Below are 27,974 nucleotides of genomic sequence, written 5' to 3'. Positions count from 1 at the left end.
TTGACCCGTGTTCGATTCCCGGCCAACGCATGTCCTTTGGCTCGGGCTGACGTCGAAGCAGAACTCCCTCTGTGACCTGTGCCTCCACCCAAAACTTTTGGATGGAATAATTTCGGATGGACCCATCATTAGCTAAAGTCGCATAACACTTGCAACACTACCTGTAGCAGGGGTCATTGTTTGGACTCTTTTTTTTTTTTTTTTTTTTTTTTTTTTTTTAATTGCGCTTTAAACAAAAAGTATTGTGTCAATGCAACTGAACAACATTTATTAGGAACACAGTGCGTCAATAAAGCTACTGACATCCGCCTGCGTTGGTGGTATAGTGGTGAGCATAGCTGCCTTCCAAGCAGTTGACCCGGGTTCGATTCCCGGCCAACGCATGTCCTTTGGCTCGGGCTGACGTCGAAGCAGAACTCCTTCTGTGACCTGCGACTCCAACCAAACATTTTGGATGGATCATTCGGAAGACGAAAAGAACCAGCTCTCCCCGTCGGGGAATCGAACCCCGGTCTTCCGCGTGACAGGCGGAGATACTGTCCACTATACTAACGAGGAGCCGTTTATGCTGCCGTTTCCCCCCCAACTGACGGCACTGCACTGACATAACTAAACAATGCATGGCTTCTTCTGACGCAGACCCAGCCCTAGCACCGTAAAATTTCTGATGGACCCATCATTAGCTGAAGTCGCATAACACTTGGAACACTACCCGTAGCAGGGGTCATTGTTTGGACTCTTTTTTTTTTTTTTTTTTTTTAAATTGCGCTTTAAACAAAAAGTATTGTGTCAATGCAACTGAACAACATTAATTAGGAACACAGTGCGTCAATAAAGCTACTGACATCTGCCTGCGTTGGTGGTATAGTGGTGAGCATAGCTGCCTTCCAAGCAGTTGACCCGTGTTCGATTCCCGGCCAACGCATGTCCTTTGGCTCGGGCTGACGTCGAAGCAGAACTCCTTCTGTGACCTGCGACTCCAACCAAACATTTTGGATGGATCATTCGGAAGACAAAAAGAACCAGCTCTCCCCGTCGGGGAATCGAACCCCGGTCTTCCGCGTGACAGGCGGAGATACTGTCCACTATACTAACGAGGAGCCGTGCATGCTGCCGTTTCCCCCCCAACTGACGGCACTGCACTGACATAACTAAACAATGCATGGCTTCTTCTGACGCAGACCCAGCCCTAGCACCGTAAAATTTCTGATGGACCCATCATTAGCTGAAGTCGCATAACCCTTGGAACACTACCCGTAGCAGGGGTCATTGTTTGGACTCTTTTTTTTTTTTTTTTTTTTTTTAAATTGCGCTTTAAACAAAAAGTATTGCGTCAATGCAACTGAACAACATTAATTAGGAACACAGTGCGTCAAAAAGCAAAATGACAGTTAAAGGCATTTCGTTATTGAACTCTTTGATGACATCATTCAGCTAAGTTCAGTTTAAATAGTATCTGTGCAATAATTTGCAATCAAGTCAACGATATCGCTGTACATGAAGTGTCCCCAGCTCCGCCTGCCAGAAGCGACAGAGGGAAGAAACCAAAACTCGATCGGTGAAAGGATGGAGAAAAAACCCGGTGAGAAACCAGGCTCAGTCGGGGAGACAGTTCTCCCCTTGTCAGACGAAACCAGTAGATCAGCTCCAGGCTGCAGGAATGTCAGACTGTGCAGAAGAATCATCTGTTTCCTGTGGACTTGTCCAGGTGGTCTTTACAGGGGATTTGTATCTGCGGCTCATCTAGTTGTCACGGTCTCCGCTGTGTTTCTGGGCCATAGAGGTCCTTTCTAGGTGTTGATCCACCATCTTCTCTGGATACGGACTGGATCCGGGTGACTGAAGCGGATACAGACTGGATCTGGTGGCTACGGTGAACTCGGAATAAGGGATTTCTTTAAAAGACTTTTTTTTTCATATAAGATTTTATCCAACTTTTCAGATAGAGGCATGAGAAAGAGATTGCCTTGATTGGGCTTTTGGTTATTATAGGCACTCTCTGCGTTTGACCACTTCGTGTTTATTTAGCCGGATGGGAAGGCAGCGCTTTCTTGTACGTGACGGGATGCAAATTCTTGAAGGCTCTCTTTAGTGACGGGTCAAAACAAAGATCTCATCTGCTCCTCTAGCCCTATCGGCGACTCGTGCACTTCGAGCCTTCTTAGTGACGGCGCAAGTTGCTGACTGCGTTGGTGGTATAGTGGTGAGCATAGCTGCCTTCCAAGCAGTTGGAGAGAGCAGTGCGCATGTCCTTTGGCTCGGGCTGACGTCGAAGCAGAACTCCCTCTGTGACCTGTGCCTCCACCCAAAACTTTTGGATGGAATAATTTCGGATGGACCCATCATTAGCTAAAGTCGCATAACACTTGCAACACTACCTGTAGCAGGGGTCATTGTTTGGACTCTTTTTTTTTTTTTTTTTTTTTTTTTTTTTTTTTTAATTGCGCTTTAAACAAAAAGTATTGTGTCAATGCAACTGAACAACATTAATTAGGAACACAGTGCGTCAAAAAGCAAAATGACAGTTAAAGGCATTTCGTTATTGAACTCTTTGATGACATCATTCAGCTAAGTTCAGTTTAAATAGTATCTGTGCAATAATTTGCAATCAAGTCAACGATATCGCTGTACATGAAGTGTCCCCAGCTCCGCCTGCCAGAAGCGACAGAGGGAAGAAACCAAAACTCGATCGGTGAAAGGATGGAGAAAAAACCCGGTGAGAAACCAGGCTCAGTCGGGGAGACAGTTCTCCCCTTGTCAGACGAAACCAGTAGATCAGCTCCAGGCTGCAGGAATGTCAGACTGTGCAGAAGAATCATCTGTTTCCTGTGGACTTGTCCAGGTGGTCTTTACAGGGGATTTGTATCTGCGGCTCATCTAGTTGTCACGGTCTCCGCTGTGTTTCTGGGCCATAGAGGTCCTTTCTAGGTGTTGATCCACCATCTTCTCTGGATACGGACTGGATCCGGGTGACTGAAGCGGATACAGACTGGATCTGGTGGCTACGGTGAACTCGGAATAAGGGATTTCTTTAAAAGACTTTTTTTTTCATATAAGATTTTATCCAACTTTTCAGATAGAGGCATGAGAAAGAGATTGCCTTGATTGGGCTTTTGGTTATTGGTGGACAGAGAGGACTTTTTTGAGTTTTACTCCTCCCTTTTGGAGTAGGGGGGGGGGTGCTGACGAAACACATGTGGGCAGGCATTGTCACCCTTGATGACCCTTGGCGAGCGTAGTAGTTTAACAGAGGCAGCGCACAGGCCCGAGGGTTTGGAGACACAGCTCGAGTTTCTCTTCATTGTAGCATAAATCTTTCGCCTTTTACTAAAGATTTCCGTGGAGGGGAACTTTTGAGAGTGACCTGTATTTTTGGGTGCTCTGCTCACAGCAGAGCTACATCGAAATGTCAAGAGCAGAATCAGTTTGACCCTCCGACAGCATGCTGCGAGAGGGCTTGCCACTGGTCGTCGTCTGAATAGGCACTCTCTGCGTTTGACCACTTCGTGTTTATTTAGCCGGATGGGAAGGCAGCGCTTTCTTGTACGTGACGGGATGCAAATTCTTGAAGGCTCTCTTTAGTGACGGGTCCAAACAAAGATCTCATCTGCTCCTCTAGCCCTATCGGCGACTCGTGCACTTCGAGCCTTCTTAGTGACGGCGCAAGTTGCTGACTGCGTTGGTGGTATAGTGGTGAGCATAGCTGCCTTCCAAGCAGTTGGAGAGAGCAGTGCGCATGTCCTTTGGCTCGGGCTGACGTCGAAGCAGAACTCCCTCTGTGACCTGTGCCTCCACCCAAAACTTTTGGATGGAATAATTTCGGATGGACCCATCATTAGCTAAAGTCGCATAACACTTGCAACACTACCTGTAGCAGGGGTCATTGTTTGGACTCTTTTTTTTTTTTTTTTTTTTAAATTGCGCTTTAAACAAAAAGTATTGTGTCAATGCAACTGAACAACATTAATTAGGAACACAGTGCGTCAATAAAGCTACTGACATCTGCCTGCGTTGGTGGTATAGTGGTGAGCATAGCTGCCTTCCAAGCAGTTGACCCGTGTTCGATTCCCGGCCAACGCATGTCCTTTGGCTCGGGCTGACGTCGAAGCAGAACTCCCTCTGTGACCTGTGCCTCCACCCAAAACTTTTGGATGGAATAATTTCGGATGGACCCATCATTAGCTAAAGTCGCATAACACTTGCAACACTACCTGTAGCAGGGGTCATTGTTTGGACTCTTTTTTTTTTTTTTTTTTTTTTTTTTTTTTTAATTGCGCTTTAAACAAAAAGTATTGTGTCAATGCAACTGAACAACATTTATTAGGAACACAGTGCGTCAATAAAGCTACTGACATCCGCCTGCGTTGGTGGTATAGTGGTGAGCATAGCTGCCTTCCAAGCAGTTGACCCGGGTTCGATTCCCGGCCAACGCATGTCCTTTGGCTCGGGCTGACGTCGAAGCAGAACTCCTTCTGTGACCTGCGACTCCAACCAAACATTTTGGATGGATCATTCGGAAGACGAAAAGAACCAGCTCTCCCCGTCGGGGAATCGAACCCCGGTCTTCCGCGTGACAGGCGGAGATACTGTCCACTATACTAACGAGGAGCCGTTTATGCTGCCGTTTCCCCCCCAACTGACGGCACTGCACTGACATAACTAAACAATGCATGGCTTCTTCTGACGCAGACCCAGCCCTAGCACCGTAAAATTTCTGATGGACCCATCATTAGCTGAAGTCGCATAACACTTGGAACACTACCCGTAGCAGGGGTCATTGTTTGGACTCTTTTTTTTTTTTTTTTTTTTTAAATTGCGCTTTAAACAAAAAGTATTGTGTCAATGCAACTGAACAACATTAATTAGGAACACAGTGCGTCAATAAAGCTACTGACATCTGCCTGCGTTGGTGGTATAGTGGTGAGCATAGCTGCCTTCCAAGCAGTTGACCCGTGTTCGATTCCCGGCCAACGCATGTCCTTTGGCTCGGGCTGACGTCGAAGCAGAACTCCTTCTGTGACCTGCGACTCCAACCAAACATTTTGGATGGATCATTCGGAAGACAAAAAGAACCAGCTCTCCCCGTCGGGGAATCGAACCCCGGTCTTCCGCGTGACAGGCGGAGATACTGTCCACTATACTAACGAGGAGCCGTGCATGCTGCCGTTTCCCCCCCAACTGACGGCACTGCACTGACATAACTAAACAATGCATGGCTTCTTCTGACGCAGACCCAGCCCTAGCACCGTAAAATTTCTGATGGACCCATCATTAGCTGAAGTCGCATAACCCTTGGAACACTACCCGTAGCAGGGGTCATTGTTTGGACTCTTTTTTTTTTTTTTTTTTTTTTTAAATTGCGCTTTAAACAAAAAGTATTGCGTCAATGCAACTGAACAACATTAATTAGGAACACAGTGCGTCAAAAAGCAAAATGACAGTTAAAGGCATTTCGTTATTGAACTCTTTGATGACATCATTCAGCTAAGTTCAGTTTAAATAGTATCTGTGCAATAATTTGCAATCAAGTCAACGATATCGCTGTACATGAAGTGTCCCCAGCTCCGCCTGCCAGAAGCGACAGAGGGAAGAAACCAAAACTCGATCGGTGAAAGGATGGAGAAAAAACCCGGTGAGAAACCAGGCTCAGTCGGGGAGACAGTTCTCCCCTTGTCAGACGAAACCAGTAGATCAGCTCCAGGCTGCAGGAATGTCAGACTGTGCAGAAGAATCATCTGTTTCCTGTGGACTTGTCCAGGTGGTCTTTACAGGGGATTTGTATCTGCGGCTCATCTAGTTGTCACGGTCTCCGCTGTGTTTCTGGGCCATAGAGGTCCTTTCTAGGTGTTGATCCACCATCTTCTCTGGATACGGACTGGATCCGGGTGACTGAAGCGGATACAGACTGGATCTGGTGGCTACGGTGAACTCGGAATAAGGGATTTCTTTAAAAGACTTTTTTTTTCATATAAGATTTTATCCAACTTTTCAGATAGAGGCATGAGAAAGAGATTGCCTTGATTGGGCTTTTGGTTATTGGTGGACCGAGAGGACTTTTTTGAGTTTTACTCCTCCCTTTTGGAGTAGGGGGGGGGGGGGTGCTGACGAAACACATGTGGGCAGGCATTGTCACCCTTGATGACCCTTGGCGAGCGTAGTAGTTTAACAGAGGCAGCGCACAGGCCCGAGGGTTTGGAGACACAGCTCGAGTTTCTCTTCATTGTCGCATAAATCTTTCGCCTTTTACTAAAGATTTCCGTGGAGGGGAACTTTTGAGAGTGACCTGTATTTTTGGGTGCTCTGCTCACAGCAGAGCTACATCGAAATGTCAAGAGCAGAATCAGTTTGACCGTCCGGCAGCATGCTGCGAGAGGGCTTGCCACTGGTCGTCGTCTGAATAGGCACTCTCTGCGTTTGACCACTTCGTGTTTATTTAGCCGGATGGCAAGGCAGCGCTTTCTTGTACGTGACGGGATGCAAATTCTTGAAGGCTCTCTTTAGTGACGGGTCCAAACAAAGATCTCATCTGCTCCTCTAGCCCTATCGGCGACTCGTGCACTTCGAGCCTTCTTAGTGACGGCGCAAGTTGCTGACTGCTGACTGCGTTGGTGGTATAGTGGTGAGCATAGCTGCCTTCCAAGCAGTTGACCCGGATTCGATTCCCGGCCAACGCATGTCCTTTGGCTCGGGCTGACGTCGAAGCAGAACTCCCTCTGTGACCTGTGCCTCCACCCAAAACTTTTGGATGGAATAATTTCGGATGGACCCATCATTAGCTGAAGTCGCATAACACTTGCAACACTACCCGTAGCAGGGGTCATTGTTTGGACTCTTATTTTTTATTTTATTTTTTTTTTTAAATTGCGCTTTAAACAAAAAGTATTGTGTCAATGCAACTGAACAACATTTATTAGGAACACAGTGCGTCAAGAAAGCTACTGACTTCAGCCTGCGTTGGTGGTATAGTGGTGAGCATAGCTGCCTTCCAAGCAGTTGACCCGGGTTCGATTCCCGGCCAACGCATGTCCTTTGGCTCGGGCTGACGTCGAAGCAGAACTCCTTCTGTGACCTGCGACTCCAACCAAACATTTTGGATGGATCATTCGGAAGACGAAAAGAACCAGCTCTCCCCGTCGGGGAATCGAACCCCGGTCTTCCGCGTGACAGGCGGAGATACTGTCCACTATACTAACGAGGAGCCGTGCATGCTGCCGTTTCCCCCCCAACTGACGGCACTGCACTGACATAACTAAACAATGCATGGCTTCTTCTGACGCAGACCCAGCCCTAGCACCGTAAAATTTCTGATGGACCCATCATTAGCTGAAGTCGCATAACACTTGGAACACTACCCGTAGCAGGGGTCATTGTTTGGACTCTTTTTTTTTTTTTTTTTTTTTTAAAATTGCGCTTTAAACAAAAAGTATTGCGTCAATGCAACTGAACAACATTAATTAGGAACACAGTGCGTCAAAAAGCAAAATGACAGTTAAAGGCATTTCGTTATTGAACTCTTTGATGACATCATTCAGCTAAGTTCAGTTTAAATAGTATCTGTGCAATAATTTGCAATCAAGTCAACGATATCGCTGTACATGAAGTGTCCCCAGCTCCGCCTGCCAGAAGCGACAGAGGGAAGAAACCAAAACTCGATCGGTGAAAGGATGGAGAAAAAACCCGGTGAGAAACCAGGCTCAGTCGGGGAGACAGTTCTCCCCTTGTCAGACGAAACCAGTAGATCAGCTCCAGGCTGCAGGAATGTCAGACTGTGCAGAAGAATCATCTGTTTCCTGTGGACTTGTCCAGGTGGTCTTTACAGGGGATTTGTATCTGCGGCTCATCTAGTTGTCACGGTCTCCGCTGTGTTTCTGGGCCATAGAGGTCCTTTCTAGGTGTTGATCCACCATCTTCTCTGGATACGGACTGGATCCGGGTGACTGAAGCGGATACAGACTGGATCTGGTGGCTACGGTGAACTCGGAATAAGGGATTTCTTTAAAAGACTTTTTTTTTCATATAAGATTTTATCCAACTTTTCAGATAGAGGCATGAGAAAGAGATTGCCTTGATTGGGCTTTTGGTTATTATAGGCACTCTCTGCGTTTGACCACTTCGTGTTTATTTAGCCGGATGGGAAGGCAGCGCTTTCTTGTACGTGACGGGATGCAAATTCTTGAAGGCTCTCTTTAGTGACGGGTCAAAACAAAGATCTCATCTGCTCCTCTAGCCCTATCGGCGACTCGTGCACTTCGAGCCTTCTTAGTGACGGCGCAAGTTGCTGACTGCGTTGGTGGTATAGTGGTGAGCATAGCTGCCTTCCAAGCAGTTGGAGAGAGCAGTGCGCATGTCCTTTGGCTCGGGCTGACGTCGAAGCAGAACTCCCTCTGTGACCTGTGCCTCCACCCAAAACTTTTGGATGGAATAATTTCGGATGGACCCATCATTAGCTAAAGTCGCATAACACTTGCAACACTACCTGTAGCAGGGGTCATTGTTTGGACTCTTTTTTTTTTTTTTTTTTTTTTTTTTTTTTTTTTAATTGCGCTTTAAACAAAAAGTATTGTGTCAATGCAACTGAACAACATTAATTAGGAACACAGTGCGTCAAAAAGCAAAATGACAGTTAAAGGCATTTCGTTATTGAACTCTTTGATGACATCATTCAGCTAAGTTCAGTTTAAATAGTATCTGTGCAATAATTTGCAATCAAGTCAACGATATCGCTGTACATGAAGTGTCCCCAGCTCCGCCTGCCAGAAGCGACAGAGGGAAGAAACCAAAACTCGATCGGTGAAAGGATGGAGAAAAAACCCGGTGAGAAACCAGGCTCAGTCGGGGAGACAGTTCTCCCCTTGTCAGACGAAACCAGTAGATCAGCTCCAGGCTGCAGGAATGTCAGACTGTGCAGAAGAATCATCTGTTTCCTGTGGACTTGTCCAGGTGGTCTTTACAGGGGATTTGTATCTGCGGCTCATCTAGTTGTCACGGTCTCCGCTGTGTTTCTGGGCCATAGAGGTCCTTTCTAGGTGTTGATCCACCATCTTCTCTGGATACGGACTGGATCCGGGTGACTGAAGCGGATACAGACTGGATCTGGTGGCTACGGTGAACTCGGAATAAGGGATTTCTTTAAAAGACTTTTTTTTTCATATAAGATTTTATCCAACTTTTCAGATAGAGGCATGAGAAAGAGATTGCCTTGATTGGGCTTTTGGTTATTGGTGGACAGAGAGGACTTTTTTGAGTTTTACTCCTCCCTTTTGGAGTAGGGGGGGGGGTGCTGACGAAACACATGTGGGCAGGCATTGTCACCCTTGATGACCCTTGGCGAGCGTAGTAGTTTAACAGAGGCAGCGCACAGGCCCGAGGGTTTGGAGACACAGCTCGAGTTTCTCTTCATTGTAGCATAAATCTTTCGCCTTTTACTAAAGATTTCCGTGGAGGGGAACTTTTGAGAGTGACCTGTATTTTTGGGTGCTCTGCTCACAGCAGAGCTACATCGAAATGTCAAGAGCAGAATCAGTTTGACCCTCCGACAGCATGCTGCGAGAGGGCTTGCCACTGGTCGTCGTCTGAATAGGCACTCTCTGCGTTTGACCACTTCGTGTTTATTTAGCCGGATGGGAAGGCAGCGCTTTCTTGTACGTGACGGGATGCAAATTCTTGAAGGCTCTCTTTAGTGACGGGTCCAAACAAAGATCTCATCTGCTCCTCTAGCCCTATCGGCGACTCGTGCACTTCGAGCCTTCTTAGTGACGGCGCAAGTTGCTGACTGCTGACTGCGTTGGTGGTATAGTGGTGAGCATAGCTGCCTTCCAAGCAGTTGACCTGGATTCGATTCCCGGCCAACGCATGTCCTTTGGCTCGGGCTGACGTCGAAGCAGAACTCCCTCTGTGACCTGTGCCTCCACCCAAAACTTTTGGATGGAATAATTTCGGATGGACCCATCATTAGCTGAAGTCGCATAACACTTGCAACACTACCCGTAGCAGGGGTCATTGTTTGGACTCTTATTTTTATTTTTATTTTTTTTTTTAAATTGCGCTTTAAACAAAAAGTATTGTGTCAATGCAACTGAACAACATTTATTAGGAACACAGTGCGTCAAGAAAGCTACTGACTTCAGCCTGCGTTGGTGGTATAGTGGTGAGCATAGCTGCCTTCCAAGCAGTTGACCCGGGTTCGATTCCCGGCCAACGCATGTCCTTTGGCTCGGGCTGACGTCGAAGCAGAACTCCTTCTGTGACCTGCGACTCCAACCAAACATTTTGGATGGATCATTCGGAAGACGAAAAGAACCAGCTCTCCCCGTCGGGGAATCGAACCCCGGTCTTCCGCGTGACAGGCGGAGATACTGTCCACTATACTAACGAGGAGCCGTGCATGCTGCCGTTTCCCCCCCAACTGACGGCACTGCACTGACATAACTAAACAATGCATGGCTTCTTCTGACGCAGACCCAGCCCTAGCACCGTAAAATTTCTGATGGACCCATCATTAGCTGAAGTCGCATAACACTTGGAACACTACCCGTAGCAGGGGTCATTGTTTGGACTCTTTTTTTTTTTTTTAAATTGCGCTTTAAACAAAAAGTATTGCGTCAATGCAACTGAACAACATTAATTAGGAACACAGTGCGTCAAAAAGCAAAATGACAGTTAAAGGCATTTCGTTATTGAACTCTTTGATGACATCATTCAGCTAAGTTCAGTTTAAATAGTATCTGTGCAATAATTTGCAATCAAGTCAACGATATCGCTGTACATGAAGTGTCCCCAGCTCCGCCTGCCAGAAGCGACAGAGGGAAGAAACCAAAACTCGATCGGTGAAAGGATGGAGAAAAAACCCGGTGAGAAACCAGGCTCAGTCGGGGAGACAGTTCTCCCCTTGTCAGACGAAACCAGTAGATCAGCTCCAGGCTGCAGGAATGTCAGACTGTGCAGAAGAATCATCTGTTTCCTGTGGACTTGTCCAGGTGGTCTTTACAGGGGATTTGTATCTGCGGCTCATCTAGTTGTCACGGTCTCCGCTGTGTTTCTGGGCCATAGAGGTCCTTTCTAGGTGTTGATCCACCATCTTCTCTGGATACGGACTGGATCCGGGTGACTGAAGCGGATACAGACTGGATCTGGTGGCTACGGTGAACTCGGAATAAGGGATTTCTTTAAAAGACTTTTTTTTTCATATAAGATTTTATCCAACTTTTCAGATAGAGGCATGAGAAAGAGATTGCCTTGATTGGGCTTTTGGTTATTATAGGCACTCTCTGCGTTTGACCACTTCGTGTTTATTTAGCCGGATGGGAAGGCAGCGCTTTCTTGTACGTGACGGGATGCAAATTCTTGAAGGCTCTCTTTAGTGACGGGTCCAAACAAAGATCTCATCTGCTCCTCTAGCCCTATCGGCGACTCGTGCACTTCGAGCCTTCTTAGTGACGGCGCAAGTTGCTGACTGCGTTGGTGGTATAGTGGTGAGCATAGCTGCCTTCCAAGCAGTTGGAGAGAGCAGTGCGCATGTCCTTTGGCTCGGGCTGACGTCGAAGCAGAACTCCCTCTGTGACCTGTGCCTCCACCCAAAACTTTTGGATGGAATAATTTCGGATGGACCCATCATTAGCTAAAGTCGCATAACACTTGCAACACTACCTGTAGCAGGGGTCATTGTTTGGACTCTTTTTTTTTTTTTTTTTTTTTTAAATTGCGCTTTAAACAAAAAGTATTGTGTCAATGCAACTGAACAACATTAATTAGGAACACAGTGCGTCAATAAAGATACTGACATCTGCCTGCGTTGGTGGTATAGTGGTGAGCATAGCTGCCTTCCAAGCAGTTGACCCGTGTTCGATTCCCGGCCAACGCATGTCCTTTGGCTCGGGCTGACGTCGAAGCAGAACTCCCTCTGTGACCTGTGCCTCCACCCAAAACTTTTGGATGGAATAATTTCGGATGGACCCATCATTAGCTAAAGTCGCATAACACTTGCAACACTACCTGTAGCAGGGGTCATTGTTTGGACTCTTTTTTTTTTTTTTTTTTTTTTTTTTTTTTAATTGCGCTTTAAACAAAAAGTATTGTGTCAATGCAACTGAACAACATTTATTAGGAACACAGTGCGTCAATAAAGCTACTGACATCCGCCTGCGTTGGTGGTATAGTGGTGAGCATAGCTGCCTTCCAAGCAGTTGACCCGGGTTCGATTCCCGGCCAACGCATGTCCTTTGGCTCGGGCTGACGTCGAAGCAGAACTCCTTCTGTGACCTGCGACTCCAACCAAACATTTTGGATGGATCATTCGGAAGACGAAAAGAACCAGCTCTCCCCGTCGGGGAATCGAACCCCGGTCTTCCGCGTGACAGGCGGAGATACTGTCCACTATACTAACGAGGAGCCGTTTATGCTGCCGTTTCCCCCCCAACTGACGGCACTGCACTGACATAACTAAACAATGCATGGCTTCTTCTGACGCAGACCCAGCCCTAGCACCGTAAAATTTCTGATGGACCCATCATTAGCTGAAGTCGCATAACACTTGGAACACTACCCGTAGCAGGGGTCATTGTTTGGACTCTTTTTTTTTTTTTTTTTTTTTTAAATTGCGCTTTAAACAAAAAGTATTGTGTCAATGCAACTGAACAACATTAATTAGGAACACAGTGCGTCAATAAAGCTACTGACATCTGCCTGCGTTGGTGGTATAGTGGTGAGCATAGCTGCCTTCCAAGCAGTTGACCCGTGTTCGATTCCCGGCCAACGCATGTCCTTTGGCTCGGGCTGACGTCGAAGCAGAACTCCTTCTGTGACCTGCGACTCCAACCAAACATTTTGGATGGATCATTCGGAAGACAAAAAGAACCAGCTCTCCCCGTCGGGGAATCGAACCCCGGTCTTCCGCGTGACAGGCGGAGATACTGTCCACTATACTAACGAGGAGCCGTGCATGCTGCCGTTTCCCCCCCAACTGACGGCACTGCACTGACATAACTAAACAATGCATGGCTTCTTCTGACGCAGACCCAGCCCTAGCACCGTAAAATTTCTGATGGACCCATCATTAGCTGAAGTCGCATAACACTTGGAACACTACCCGTAGCAGGGGTCATTGTTTGGACTCTTTTTTTTTTTTTTTTTTTTTTAAAATTGCGCTTTAAACAAAAAGTATTGCGTCAATGCAACTGAACAACATTAATTAGGAACACAGTGCGTCAAAAAGCAAAATGACAGTTAAAGGCATTTCGTTATTGAACTCTTTGATGACATCATTCAGCTAAGTTCAGTTTAAATAGTATCTGTGCAATAATTTGCAATCAAGTCAACGATATCGCTGTACATGAAGTGTCCCCAGCTCCGCCTGCCAGAAGCGACAGAGGGAAGAAACCAAAACTCGATCGGTGAAAGGATGGAGAAAAAACCCGGTGAGAAACCAGGCTCAGTCGGGGAGACAGTTCTCCCCTTGTCAGACGAAACCAGTAGATCAGCTCCAGGCTGCAGGAATGTCAGACTGTGCAGAAGAATCATCTGTTTCCTGTGGACTTGTCCAGGTGGTCTTTACAGGGGATTTGTATCTGCGGCTCATCTAGTTGTCACGGTCTCCGCTGTGTTTCTGGGCCATAGAGGTCCTTTCTAGGTGTTGATCCACCATCTTCTCTGGATACGGACTGGATCCGGGTGACTGAAGCGGATACAGACTGGATCTGGTGGCTACGGTGAACTCGGAATAAGGGATTTCTTTAAAAGACTTTTTTTTTCATATAAGATTTTATCCAACTTTTCAGATAGAGGCATGAGAAAGAGATTGCCTTGATTGGGCTTTTGGTTATTATAGGCACTCTCTGCGTTTGACCACTTCGTGTTTATTTAGCCGGATGGGAAGGCAGCGCTTTCTTGTACGTGACGGGATGCAAATTCTTGAAGGCTCTCTTTAGTGACGGGTCAAAACAAAGATCTCATCTGCTCCTCTAGCCCTATCGGCGACTCGTGCACTTCGAGCCTTCTTAGTGACGGCGCAAGTTGCTGACTGCGTTGGTGGTATAGTGGTGAGCATAGCTGCCTTCCAAGCAGTTGGAGAGAGCAGTGCGCATGTCCTTTGGCTCGGGCTGACGTCGAAGCAGAACTCCCTCTGTGACCTGTGCCTCCACCCAAAACTTTTGGATGGAATAATTTCGGATGGACCCATCATTAGCTAAAGTCGCATAACACTTGCAACACTACCTGTAGCAGGGGTCATTGTTTGGACTCTTTTTTTTTTTTTTTTTTTTTTTTTTTTTTTTTTAATTGCGCTTTAAACAAAAAGTATTGTGTCAATGCAACTGAACAACATTTATTAGGAACACAGTGCGTCAATAAAGCTACTGACATCCGCCTGCGTTGGTGGTATAGTGGTGAGCATAGCTGCCTTCCAAGCAGTTGACCCGGGTTCGATTCCCGGCCAACGCATGTCCTTTGGCTCGGGCTGACGTCGAAGCAGAACTCCTTCTGTGACCTGCGACTCCAACCAAACATTTTGGATGGATCATTCGGAAGACGAAAAGAACCAGCTCTCCCCGTCGGGGAATCGAACCCCGGTCTTCCGCGTGACAGGCGGAGATACTGTCCACTATACTAACGAGGAGCCGTTTATGCTGCCGTTTCCCCCCCAACTGACGGCACTGCACTGACATAACTAAACAATGCATGGCTTCTTCTGACGCAGACCCAGCCCTAGCACCGTAAAATTTCTGATGGACCCATCATTAGCTGAAGTCGCATAACACTTGGAACACTACCCGTAGCAGGGGTCATTGTTTGGACTCTTTTTTTTTTTTTTTTTTTTTAAATTGCGCTTTAAACAAAAAGTATTGCGTCAATGCAACTGAACAACATTAATTAGGAACACAGTGCGTCAAAAAGCAAAATGACAGTTAAAGGCATTTCGTTATTGAACTCTTTGATGACATCATTCAGCTAAGTTCAGTTTAAATAGTATCTGTGCAATAATTTGCAATCAAGTCAACGATATCGCTGTACATGAAGTGTCCCCAGCTCCGCCTGCCAGAAGCGACAGAGGGAAGAAACCAAAACTCGATCGGTGAAAGGATGGAGAAAAAACCCGGTGAGAAACCAGGCTCAGTCGGGGAGACAGTTCTCCCCTTGTCAGACGAAACCAGTAGATCAGCTCCAGGCTGCAGGAATGTCAGACTGTGCAGAAGAATCATCTGTTTCCTGTGGACTTGTCCAGGTGGTCTTTACAGGGGATTTGTATCTGCGGCTCATCTAGTTGTCACGGTCTCCGCTGTGTTTCTGGGCCATAGAGGTCCTTTCTAGGTGTTGATCCACCATCTTCTCTGGATACGGACTGGATCCGGGTGACTGAAGCGGATACAGACTGGATCTGGTGGCTACGGTGAACTCGGAATAAGGGATTTCTTTAAAAGACTTTTTTTTTCATATAAGATTTTATCCAACTTTTCAGATAGAGGCATGAGAAAGAGATTGCCTTGATTGGGCTTTTGGTTATTGGTGGACAGAGAGGACTTTTTTGAGTTTTACTCCTCCCTTTTGGAGTAGGGGGGGGGGTGCTGACGAAACACATGTGGGCAGGCATTGTCACCCTTGATGACCCTTGGCGAGCGTAGTAGTTTAACAGAGGCAGCGCACAGGCCCGAGGGTTTGGAGACACAGCTCGAGTTTCTCTTCATTGTCGCATAAATCTTTCGCCTTTTACTAAAGATTTCCGTGGAGGGGAACTTTTGAGAGTGACCTGTATTTTTGGGTGCTCTGCTCACAGCAGAGCTACATCGAAATGTCAAGAGCAGAATCAGTTTGACCCTCCGACAGCATGCTGCGAGAGGGCTTGCCACTGGTCGTCGTCTGAATAGGCACTCTCTGCGTTTGACCACTTCGTGTTTATTTAGCCGGATGGGAAGGCAGCACTCTCTTGTACGTGACGGGATGCAAATTCTTGAAGGCTCTCTTTAGTGACGGGTCCAAACAAAGATCTCATCTGCTCCTCTAGCCCTATCGGCGACTCGTGCACTTCGAGCCTTCTTAGTGACGGCGCAAGTTGCTGACTGCTGACTGCGTTGGTGGTATAGTGGTGAGCATAGCTGCCTTCCAAGCAGTTGACCTGGATTCGATTCCCGGCCAACGCATGTCCTTTGGCTCGGGCTGACGTCGAAGCAGAACTCCCTCTGTGACCTGTGCCTCCACCCAAAACTTTTGGATGGAATAATTTCGGATGGACCCATCATTAGCTGAAGTCGCATAACACTTGCAACACTACCCGTAGCAGGGGTCATTGTTTGGACTCTTATTTTTTTTTATTTTTTTTTTTTAAATTACGCTTTAAACAAAAAGTATTGTGTCAATGCAACTGAACAACATTTATTAGGAACACAGTGCGTCAAGAAAGCTACTGACTTCAGCCTGCGTTGGTGGTATAGTGGTGAGCATAGCTGCCTTCCAAGCAGTTGACCCGGGTTCGATTCCCGGCCAACGCATGTCCTTTGGCTCGGGCTGACGTCGAAGCAGAACTCCTTCTGTGACCTGCGACTCCAACCAAACATTTTGGATGGATCATTCGGAAGACGAAAAGAACCAGCTCTCCCCGTCGGGGAATCGAACCCCGGTCTTCCGCGTGACAGGCGGAGATACTGTCCACTATACTAACGAGGAGCCGTGCATGCTGCCGTTTCCCCCCCAACTGACGGCACTGCACTGACATAACTAAACAATGCATGGCTTCTTCTGACGCAGACCCAGCCCTAGCACCGTAAAATTTCTGATGGACCCATCATTAGCTGAAGTCGCATAACACTTGGAACACTACCCGTAGCAGGGGTCATTGTTTGGACTCTTTTTTTTTTTTTTTTTTTTTTTAAATTGCGCTTTAAACAAAAAGTATCGCGTCAAGGCAACTGAACAACATTAATTAGGAACACAGTGCGTCAAAAAGCAAAATGACAGTTAAAGGCATTTCGTTATTGAACTCTTTGATGACATCATTCAGCTAAGTTCAGTTTAAATAGTATCTGTGCAATAATTTGCAATCAAGTCAACGATATCGCTGTACATGAAGTGTCCCCAGCTCCGCCTGCCAGAAGCGACAGAGGGAAGAAACCAAAACTCGATCGGTGAAAGGATGGAGAAAAAACCCGGTGAGAAACCAGGCTCAGTCGGGGAGACAGTTCTCCCCTTGTCAGACGAAACCAGTAGATCAGCTCCAGGCTGCAGGAATGTCAGACTGTGCAGAAGAATCATCTGTTTCCTGTGGACTTGTCCAGGTGGTCTTTACAGGGGATTTGTATCTGCGGCTCATCTAGTTGTCACGGTCTCCGCTGTGTTTCTGGGCCATAGAGGTCCTTTCTAGGTGTTGATCCACCATCTTCTCTGGATACGGACTGGATCCGGGTGACTGAAGCGGATACAGACTGGATCTGGTGGCTACGGTGAACTCGGAATAAGGGATTTCTTTAAAAGACTTTTTTTTTCATATAAGATTTTATCCAACTTTTCAGATAGAGGCATGAGAAAGAGATTGCCTTGATTGGGCTTTTGGTTATTATAGGCACTCTCTGCGTTTGACCACTTCGTGTTTATTTAGCCGGATGGGAAGGCAGCGCTTTCTTGTACGTGACGGGATGCAAATTCTTGAAGGCTCTCTTTAGTGACGGGTCAAAACAAAGATCTCATCTGCTCCTCTAGCCCTATCGGCGACTCGTGCACTTCGAGCCTTCTTAGTGACGGCGCAAGTTGCTGACTGCGTTGGTGGTATAGTGGTGAGCATAGCTGCCTTCCAAGCAGTTGGAGAGAGCAGTGCGCATGTCCTTTGGCTCGGGCTGACGTCGAAGCAGAACTCCCTCTGTGACCTGTGCCTCCACCCAAAACTTTTGGATGGAATAATTTCGGATGGACCCATCATTAGCTAAAGTCGCATAACACTTGCAACACTACCTGTAGCAGGGGTCATTGTTTGGACTCTTTTTTTTTTTTTTTTTTTTTTTTTTTTTTTTTTTAATTGCGCTTTAAACAAAAAGTATTGTGTCAATGCAACTGAACAACATTTATTAGGAACACAGTGCGTCAATAAAGCTACTGACATCCGCCTGCGTTGGTGGTATAGTGGTGAGCATAGCTGCCTTCCAAGCAGTTGACCCGGGTTCGATTCCCGGCCAACGCATGTCCTTTGGCTCGGGCTGACGTCGAAGCAGAACTCCTTCTGTGACCTGCGACTCCAACCAAACATTTTGGATGGATCATTCGGAAGACGAAAAGAACCAGCTCTCCCCGTCGGGGAATCGAACCCCGGTCTTCCGCGTGACAGGTGGAGATACTGTCCACTATACTAACGAGGAGCCGTTTATGCTGCCGTTTCCCCCCCAACTGACGGCACTGCACTGACATAACTAAACAATGCATGGCTTCTTCTGACGCAGACCCAGCCCTAGCACCGTAAAATTTCTGATGGACCCATCATTAGCTGAAGTCGCATAACACTTGGAACACTACCCGTAGCAGGGGTCATTGTTTGGACTCTTTTTTTTTTTTTTTTTTTTTAAATTGCGCTTTAAACAAAAAGTATTGCGTCAATGCAACTGAACAACATTAATTAGGAACACAGTGCGTCAAAAAGCAAAATGACAGTTAAAGGCATTTCGTTATTGAACTCTTTGATGACATCATTCAGCTAAGTTCAGTTTAAATAGTATCTGTGCAATAATTTGCAATCAAGTCAACGATATCGCTGTACATGAAGTGTCCCCAGCTCCGCCTGCCAGAAGCGACAGAGGGAAGAAACCAAAACTCGATCGGTGAAAGGATGGAGAAAAAACCCGGTGAGAAACCAGGCTCAGTCGGGGAGACAGTTCTCCCCTTGTCAGACGAAACCAGTAGATCAGCTCCAGGCTGCAGGAATGTCAGACTGTGCAGAAGAATCATCTGTTTCCTGTGGACTTGTCCAGGTGGTCTTTACAGGGGATTTGTATCTGCGGCTCATCTAGTTGTCACGGTCTCCGCTGTGTTTCTGGGCCATAGAGGTCCTTTCTAGGTGTTGATCCACCATCTTCTCTGGATACGGACTGGATCCGGGTGACTGAAGCGGATACAGACTGGATCTGGTGGCTACGGTGAACTCGGAATAAGGGATTTCTTTAAAAGACTTTTTTTTTCATATAAGATTTTATCCAACTTTTCAGATAGAGGCATGAGAAAGAGATTGCCTTGATTGGGCTTTTGGTTATTGGTGGACAGAGAGGACTTTTTTGAGTTTTACTCCTCCCTTTTGGAGTAGGGGGGGGGGTGCTGACGAAACACATGTGGGCAGGCATTGTCACCCTTGATGACCCTTGGCGAGCGTAGTAGTTTAACAGAGGCAGCGCACAGGCCCGAGGGTTTGGAGACACAGCTCGAGTTTCTCTTCATTGTCGCATAAATCTTTCGCCTTTTACTAAAGATTTCCGTGGAGGGGAACTTTTGAGAGTGACCTGTATTTTTGGGTGCTCTGCTCACAGCAGAGCTACATCGAAATGTCAAGAGCAGAATCAGTTTGACCCTCCGACAGCATGCTGCGAGAGGGCTTGCCACTGGTCGTCGTCTGAATAGGCACTCTCTGCGTTTGACCACTTCGTGTTTATTTAGCCGGATGGGAAGGCAGCGCTCTCTTGTACGTGACGGGATGCAAATTCTTGAAGGCTCTCTTTAGTGACGGGTCCAAACAAAGATCTCATCTGCTCCTCTAGCCCTATCGGCGACTCGTGCACTTCGAGCCTTCTTAGTGACGGCGCAAGTTGCTGACTGCTGACTGCGTTGGTGGTATAGTGGTGAGCATAGCTGCCTTCCAAGCAGTTGACCTGGATTCGATTCCCGGCCAACGCATGTCCTTTGGCTCGGGCTGACGTCGAAGCAGAACTCCCTCTGTGACCTGTGCCTCCACCCAAAACTTTTGGATGGAATAATTTCGGATGGACCCATCATTAGCTGAAGTCGCATAACACTTGCAACACTACCCGTAGCAGGGGTCATTGTTTGGACTCTTATTTTTTTTTTTTTTTTTTTTTAAATTACGCTTTAAACAAAAAGTATTGTGTCAATGCAACTGAACAACATTTATTAGGAACACAGTGCGTCAAGAAAGCTACTGACTTCAGCCTGCGTTGGTGGTATAGTGGTGAGCATAGCTGCCTTCCAAGCAGTTGACCCGGGTTCGATTCCCGGCCAACGCATGTCCTTTGGCTCGGGCTGACGTCGAAGCAGAACTCCTTCTGTGACCTGCGACTCCAACCAAACATTTTGGATGGATCATTCGGAAGACGAAAAGAACCAGCTCTCCCCGTCGGGGAATCGAACCCCGGTCTTCCGCGTGACAGGCGGAGATACTGTCCACTATACTAACGAGGAGCCGTGCATGCTGCCGTTTCCCCCCCAACTGACGGCACTGCACTGACATAACTAAACAATGCATGGCTTCTTCTGACGCAGACCCAGCCCTAGCACCGTAAAATTTCTGATGGACCCATCATTAGCTGAAGTCGCATAACACTTGGAACACTACCCGTAGCAGGGGTCATTGTTTGGACTCTTTTTTTTTTTTTTTTTTTTTTTTAAATTGCGCTTTAAACAAAAAGTATCGCGTCAAGGCAACTGAACAACATTAATTAGGAACACAGTGCGTCAAAAAGCAAAATGACAGTTAAAGGCATTTCGTTATTGAACTCTTTGATGACATCATTCAGCTAAGTTCAGTTTAAATAGTATCTGTGCAATAATTTGCAATCAAGTCAACGATATCGCTGTACATGAAGTGTCCCCAGCTCCGCCTGCCAGAAGCGACAGAGGGAAGAAACCAAAACTCGATCGGTGAAAGGATGGAGAAAAAACCCGGTGAGAAACCAGGCTCAGTCGGGGAGACAGTTCTCCCCTTGTCAGACGAAACAGGTAGATTAGCTCCAGGCTGCAGGAATGTCAGACTGTGCAGAAGAATCATCTGTTTCCTGTGGTCTTGTCCAGGTGGTCTTTACAGGGGATTTGTATCTGCGGCTCATCTAGTTGTCACGGTCTCCGCTGTGTTTCTGGGCCATAGAGGTCCTTTCTAGGTGTTGATCCACCATCTTCTCTGGATACGGACTGGATCCGGGTGACTGAAGCGGATACAGACTGGATCTGGTGGCTACGGTGACCTCGGAATAAGGGATTTCTTTAAAAGACTTTTTTTTTCATATAAGATTTTATCCAACCTTTCAGATAGAGGCATGAGAAAGAGATTGCCTTGATTGGGCTTTTGGTTATTATAGGCACTCTCTGCGTTTGACCACTTCGTGTTTATTTAGCCGGATGGGAAGGCAGCGCTTTCTTGTACGTGACGGGATGCAAATTCTTGAAGGCTCTCTTTAGTGACGGGTCCAAACAAAGATCTCATCTGCTCCTCTAGCCCTATCGGCGACTCGTGCACTTCGAGCCTTCTTAGTGACGGCGCAAGTTGCTGACTGCTGACTGCGTTGGTGGTATAGTGGTGAGCATAGCTGCCTTCCAAGCAGTTGGAGAGAACAGTGCGCATGTCCTTTGGCTCAGGCTGACGTCGAAGCAGAACTCCCTCTGTGACCTGTGCCTCCACCCAAAACTTTTGGATGGAATAATTTCGGATGGACCCATCATTAGCTGAAGTCGCATAACACTTGCAACACTACCCGTAGCAGGGGTCATTGTTTGGACTCTTTTTTTTTTTTTTTTTTTTTTTTTTTTAATTGCGCTTTAAACAAAAAGTATTGTGTCAATGCAACTGAACAACATTTATTAGGAACACAGTGCGTCAATAAAGCTACTGACTTCCGCCTGCGTTGGTGGTATAGTGGTGAGCATAGCTGCCTTCCAAGCAGTTGACCCGGGTTCGATTCCCGGCCAACGCATGTCCTTTGGCTCGGGCTGACGTCGAAGCAGAACTCCTTCTGTGACCTGCCACTCCAACCAAACATTTTGGATGGATCATTCGGAAGACGAAAAGAACCAGCTCTCCCCGTCGGGGAATCGAACCCCGGTCTTCCGCGTGACAGGCGGAGATACTGTCCACTATACTAACGAGGAGACGTGCATGCTGCCGTTCCCCCCCCCAACTGACGGCACTGCACTGACATAACTAAACAATGCATGGCTTCTTCTGACGCAGACCCAGCCCTAGCACCGTAAAATTTCTGATGGACCCATCATTAGCTGAAGTCGCATAACACTTGGAACACTACCCGTAGCAGGGGTCATTGTTTGGACTCTTTTTTTTTTTTTTTTTTTTTTAATTGCGCTTTAAACAAAAAGTATTGCGTCAATGCAACTGAACAACATTAATTAGGAACACAGTGCGTCAAAAAGCAAAATGACAGTTAAAGGCATTTCGTTATTGAACTCTTTGATGACATCATTCAGCTAAGTTCAGTTTAAATAGTATCTGTGCAATAATTTGCAATCAAGTCAACGATATCGCTGTACATGAAGTGTCCCCAGCTCCGCCTGCCAGAAGCGACAGAGGGAAGAAACCAAAACTCGATCGGTGAAAGGATGGAGAAAAAACCCGGTGAGAAACCAGGCTCAGTCGGGGAGACAGTTCTCCCCTTGTCAGACGAAACCAGTAGATCAGCTCCAGGCTGCAGGAATGTCAGACTGTGCAGAAGAATCATCTGTTTCCTGTGGTCTTGTCCAGGTGGTCTTTACAGGGGATTTGTATCTGCGGCTCATCTAGTTGTCACGGTCTCCGCTGTGTTTCTGGGCCATAGAGGTCCTTTCTAGGTGTTGATCCACCATCTTCTCTGGATCCGGACTGGATCCGAGTGACTGAAGCGGATACAGACTGGATCTGGTGGCTACGGTGACCTCGGAATAAGGGATTTCTTTAAAAGACTTTTTTTTTCATATAAGATTTTATCCAACTTTTCAGATAGAGGCATGAGAAAGAGATTGCCTTGATTGGGCTTTTGGTTATTGGTGGACCGAGAGGACTTTTTTGAGTTTTACTCCTCCCTTTTGGAGTAGGGGGGGGGGTGCTGACGAAACACATGTGGGCTGGCATTGTCACCCTTGATGACCCTTGGCGAGCGTAGTAGTTTAACAGAGGCAGCGCACAGGCCCGAGGGTTTGGAGACACAGCTCGAGTTTCTCTTCATTGTCGCATAAATCTTTCGCCTTTTACTAAAGATTTCCGTGGAGGGGAACTTTTGAGAGTGACCTGTATTTTTGGGTGCTCTGCTCACAGCAGAGCTACATCGAAATGTCAAGAGCAGAATCAGTTTGCCCGTCCGGCAGCATGCTGCGAGAGGGCTTGCCACTGGTCGTCGTCTGAATAGGCACTCTCTGCGTTTGACCACTTCGTGTTTATTTAGCCGGATGGGAAGGCAGCGCTTTCTTGTACGTGACGGGATGCAAATTCTTGAAGGCTCTCTTTAGTGACGGGTCCAAACAAAGATCTCATCTGCTCCTCTAGCCCTATCGGCGACTCGTGCACTTCGAGCCTTCTTAGTGACGGCGCAAGTTGCTGACTGCTGACTGCGTTGGTGGTATAGTGGTGAGCATAGCTGCCTTCCAAGCAGTTGACCCGGATTCGATTCCCGGCCAACGCATGTCCTTTGGCTCGGGCTGACGTCGAAGCAGAACTCCCTCTGTGACCTGTGCCTCCACCCAAAACTTTTGGATGGAATAATTTCGGATGGACCCATCATTAGCTGAAGTCGCATAACACTTGCAACACTACCCGTAGCAGGGGTCATTGTTTGGACTCTTTTTTTTTTTTTTTTTTTTTTTTTTTAATTGCGCTTTAAACAAAAAGTATTGTGTCAATGCAACTGAACAACATTTATTAGGAACACAGTGCGTCAATAAAGCTACTGACTTCCGCCTGCGTTGGTGGTATAGTGGTGAGCATAGCTGCCTTCCAAGCAGTTGACCCGGGTTCGATTCCCGGCCAACGCATGTCCTTTGGCTCGGGCTGACGTCGAAGCAGAACTCCTTCTGTGACCTGCCACTCCAACCAAACATTTTGGATGGATCATTCGGAAGACGAAAAGAACCAGCTCTCCCCGTCGGGGAATCGAACCCCGGTCTTCCGCGTGACAGGCGGAGATACTGTCCACTATACTAACGAGGAGACGTGCATGCTGCCGTTTCCCCCCCAACTGACGGCACTGCACTGACATAACTAAACAATGCATGGCTTCTTCTGACGCAGACCCAGCCCTAGCACCGTAAAATTTCTGATGGACCCATCATTAGCTGAAGTCGCATAACACTTGGAACACTACCCGTAGCAGGGGTCATTGTTTGGACTCTTTTTTTTTTTTTTTTTTTTAATTGCGCCTTAAACAAAAAGTATTGCGTCAATGCAACTGAACAACATTAATTAGGAACACAGTGCGTCAAAAAGCAAAATGACAGTTAAAGGCATTTCGTTATTGAACTCTTTGATGACATCATTCAGCTAAGTTCAGTTTAAATAGTATCTGTGCAATAATTTGCAATCAAGTCAACGATATCGCTGTACATGAAGTGTCCCCAGCTCCGCCTGCCAGAAGCGACAGAGGGAAGAAACCAAAACTCGATCGGTGAAAGGATGGAGAAAAAACCCGGTGAGAAACCAGGCTCAGTCGGGGAGACAGTTCTCCCCTTGTCAGACGAAACCAGTAGATCAGCTCCAGGCTGCAGGAATGTCAGACTGTGCAGAAGAATCATCTGTTTCCTGTGGTCTTGTCCAGGTGGTCTTTACAGGGGATTTGTATCTGCGGCTCATCTAGTTGTCACGGTCTCCGCTGTGTTTCTGGGCCATAGAGGTCCTTTCTAGGTGTTGATCCACCATCTTCTCTGGATACGGACTGGATCCGAGTGACTGAAGCGGATACAGACTGGATCTGGTGGCTACGGTGACCTCGGAATAAGGGATTTCTTTAAAAGACTTTTTTTTTCATATAAGATTTTATCCAACTTTTCAGATAGAGGCATGAGAAAGAGATTGCCTTGATTGGGCTTTTGGTTATTGGTGGACCGAGAGGACTTTTTTGAGTTTTACTCCTCCCTTTTGGAGTAGGGGGGGGGGGGTGCTGACGAAACACATGTGGGCTGGCATTGTCACCCTTGATGACCCTTGGCGAGCGTAGTAGTTTAACAGAGGCAGCGCACAGGCCCGAGGGTTTGGAGACACAGCTCGAGTTTCTCTTCATTGTCGCATAAATCTTTCGCCTTTTACTAAAGATTTCCGTGGAGGGGAACTTTTGAGAGTGACCTGTATTTTTGGGTGCTCTGCTCACAGCAGAGCTACATCGAAATGTCAAGAGCAGAATCAGTTTGCCCGTCCGGCAGCATGCTGCGAGAGGGCTTGCCACTGGTCGTCGTCTGAATAGGCACTCTCTGCGTTTGACCACTTCGTGTTTATTTAGCCGGATGGGAAGGCAGCGCTTTCTTGTACGTGACGGGATGCAAATTCTTGAAGGCTCTCTTTAGTGACGGGTCCAAACAAAGATCTCATCTGCTCCTCTAGCCCTATCGGCGACTCGTGCACTTCGAGCCTTCTTAGTGACGGCGCAAGTTGCTGACTGCTGACTGCGTTGGTGGTATAGTGGTGAGCATAGCTGCCTTCCAAGCAGTTGACCCGGATTCGATTCCCGGCCAACGCATGTCCTTTGGCTCGGGCTGACGTCGAAGCAGAACTCCCTCTGTGACCTGTGCCTCCACCCAAAACTTTTGGATGGAATAATTTCGGATGGACCCATCATTAGCTGAAGTCGCATAACACTTGCAACACTACCCGTAGCAGGGGTCATTGTTTGGACTCTTTTTTTTTTTTTTTTTTTTTTTTTTTAATTGCGCTTTAAACAAAAAGTATTGTGTCAATGCAACTGAACAACATTTATTAGGAACACAGTGCGTCAATAAAGCTACTGACTTCCGCCTGCGTTGGTGGTATAGTGGTGAGCATAGCTGCCTTCCAAGCAGTTGACCCGGGTTCGATTCCCGGCCAACGCATGTCCTTTGGCTCGGGCTGACGTCGAAGCAGAACTCCTTCTGTGACCTGCCACTCCAACCAAACATTTTGGATGGATCATTCGGAAGACGAAAAGAACCAGCTCTCCCCGTCGGGGAATCGAACCCCGGTCTTCCGCGTGACAGGCGGAGATACTGTCCACTATACTAACGAGGAGACGTGCATGCTGCCGTTTCCCCCCCAACTGACGGCACTGCACTGACATAACTAAACAATGCATGGCTTCTTCTGACGCAGACCCAGCCCTAGCACCGTAAAATTTCTGATGGACCCATCATTAGCTGAAGTCGCATAACACTTGGAACACTACCCGTAGCAGGGGTCATTGTTTGGACTCTTTTTTTTTTTTTTTTTTTTAATTGCGCCTTAAACAAAAAGTATTGCGTCAATGCAACTGAACAACATTAATTAGGAACACAGTGCGTCAAAAAGCAAAATGACAGTTAAAGGCATTTCGTTATTGAACTCTTTGATGACATCATTCAGCTAAGTTCAGTTTAAATAGTATCTGTGCAATAATTTGCAATCAAGTCAACGATATCGCTGTACATGAAGTGTCCCCAGCTCCGCCTGCCAGAAGCGACAGAGGGAAGAAACCAAAACTCGATCGGTGAAAGGATGGAGAAAAAACCCGGTGAGAAACCAGGCTCAGTCGGGGAGACAGTTCTCCCCTTGTCAGACGAAACCAGTAGATCAGCTCCAGGCTGCAGGAATGTCAGACTGTGCAGAAGAATCATCTGTTTCCTGTGGTCTTGTCCAGGTGGTCTTTACAGGGGATTTGTATCTGCGGCTCATCTAGTTGTCACGGTCTCCGCTGTGTTTCTGGGCCATAGAGGTCCTTTCTAGGTGTTGATCCACCATCTTCTCTGGATACGGACTGGATCCGAGTGACTGAAGCGGATACAGACTGGATCTGGTGGCTACGGTGACCTCGGAATAAGGGATTTCTTTAAAAGACTTTTTTTTTCATATAAGATTTTATCCAACTTTTCAGATAGAGGCATGAGAAAGAGATTGCCTTGATTGGGCTTTTGGTTATTGGTGGACCGAGAGGACTTTTTTGAGTTTTACTCCTCCCTTTTGGAGTAGGGGGGGGGGGTGCTGACGAAACACATGTGGGCTGGCATTGTCACCCTTGATGACCCTTGGCGAGCGTAGTAGTTTAACAGAGGCAGCGCACAGGCCCGAGGGTTTGGAGACACAGCTCGAGTTTCTCTTCATTGTCGCATAAATCTTTCGCCTTTTACTAAAGATTTCCGTGGAGGGGAACTTTTGAGAGTGACCTGTATTTTTGGGTGCTCTGCTCACAGCAGAGCTACATCGAAATGTCAAGAGCAGAATCAGTTTGCCCGTCCGGCAGCATGCTGCGAGAGGGCTTGCCACTGGTCGTCGTCTGAATAGGCACTCTCTGCGTTTGACCACTTCGTGTTTATTTAGCCGGATGGGAAGGCAGCGCTTTCTTGTACGTGACGGGATGCAAATTCTTGAAGGCTCTCTTTAGTGACGGGTCCAAACAAAGATCTCATCTGCTCCTCTAGCCCTATCGGCGACTCGTGCACTTCGAGCCTTCTTAGTGACGGCGCAAGTTGCTGACTGCTGACTGCGTTGGTGGTATAGTGGTGAGCATAGCTGCCTTCCAAGCAGTTGACCCGGATTCGATTCCCGGCCAACGCATGTCCTTTGGCTCGGGCTGACGTCGAAGCAGAACTCCCTCTGTGACCTGTGCCTCCACCCAAAACTTTTGGATGGAATAATTTCGGATGGACCCATCATTAGCTGAAGTCGCATAACACTTGCAACACTACCCGTAGCAGGGGTCATTGTTTGGACTCTTTTTTTTTTTTTTTTTTTTTTTTTTTAATTGCGCTTTAAACAAAAAGTATTGTGTCAATGCAACTGAACAACATTTATTAGGAACACAGTGCGTCAATAAAGCTACTGACTTCCGCCTGCGTTGGTGGTATAGTGGTGAGCATAGCTGCCTTCCAAGCAG

The 27,974-nt window shown here is 47.1% G+C and overlaps 8 non-coding genes across 8 annotated transcripts; all 8 read left to right on the top strand.

The window, feature by feature from the left end:
- The first annotated feature begins 3,282 nt into the window (after nt 1-3,282).
- On the top strand, nt 3,283-3,398 carry LOC127980919 (U5 spliceosomal RNA). The gene has a single exon (XR_008159918.1). It is a non-coding gene; the product is annotated as a U5 spliceosomal RNA (small nuclear RNA).
- A 2,803-nt stretch (nt 3,399-6,201) lies between these two features.
- LOC127980068 (U5 spliceosomal RNA) lies at nt 6,202-6,317 on the top strand. Its single transcript, XR_008159109.1, has one exon. It is a non-coding gene; the product is annotated as a U5 spliceosomal RNA (small nuclear RNA).
- Nucleotides 6,318-9,380: 3,063 nt separating this feature from the next.
- On the top strand, nt 9,381-9,496 carry LOC127980918 (U5 spliceosomal RNA). The gene has a single exon (XR_008159917.1). It is a non-coding gene; the product is annotated as a U5 spliceosomal RNA (small nuclear RNA).
- Nucleotides 9,497-15,654: 6,158 nt separating this feature from the next.
- On the top strand, nt 15,655-15,770 carry LOC127980067 (U5 spliceosomal RNA). The gene has a single exon (XR_008159108.1). It is a non-coding gene; the product is annotated as a U5 spliceosomal RNA (small nuclear RNA).
- Nucleotides 15,771-19,375: 3,605 nt separating this feature from the next.
- On the top strand, nt 19,376-19,491 carry LOC127980066 (U5 spliceosomal RNA). Its single transcript, XR_008159107.1, has one exon. It is a non-coding gene; the product is annotated as a U5 spliceosomal RNA (small nuclear RNA).
- Nucleotides 19,492-23,097: 3,606 nt separating this feature from the next.
- LOC127980065 (U5 spliceosomal RNA) lies at nt 23,098-23,213 on the top strand. Its single transcript, XR_008159106.1, has one exon. It is a non-coding gene; the product is annotated as a U5 spliceosomal RNA (small nuclear RNA).
- Nucleotides 23,214-25,140: 1,927 nt separating this feature from the next.
- Nucleotides 25,141-25,256, top strand: LOC127980064 (U5 spliceosomal RNA). The gene has a single exon (XR_008159105.1). It is a non-coding gene; the product is annotated as a U5 spliceosomal RNA (small nuclear RNA).
- Nucleotides 25,257-27,182: 1,926 nt separating this feature from the next.
- On the top strand, nt 27,183-27,298 carry LOC127980063 (U5 spliceosomal RNA). Its single transcript, XR_008159104.1, has one exon. It is a non-coding gene; the product is annotated as a U5 spliceosomal RNA (small nuclear RNA).
- The last annotated feature ends 676 nt before the right edge of the window (nt 27,299-27,974 follow it).

The sequence above is a fragment of the Carassius gibelio genome, chromosome B19, assembly GCF_023724105.1.
Source record: "Carassius gibelio isolate Cgi1373 ecotype wild population from Czech Republic chromosome B19, carGib1.2-hapl.c, whole genome shotgun sequence".
Taxonomy (NCBI): domain Eukaryota; kingdom Metazoa; phylum Chordata; class Actinopteri; order Cypriniformes; family Cyprinidae; genus Carassius; species Carassius gibelio.
The sequence above is the reverse complement of the archived record's forward strand: the minus strand, read 5'-3'. Positions and strand labels throughout refer to the sequence as shown.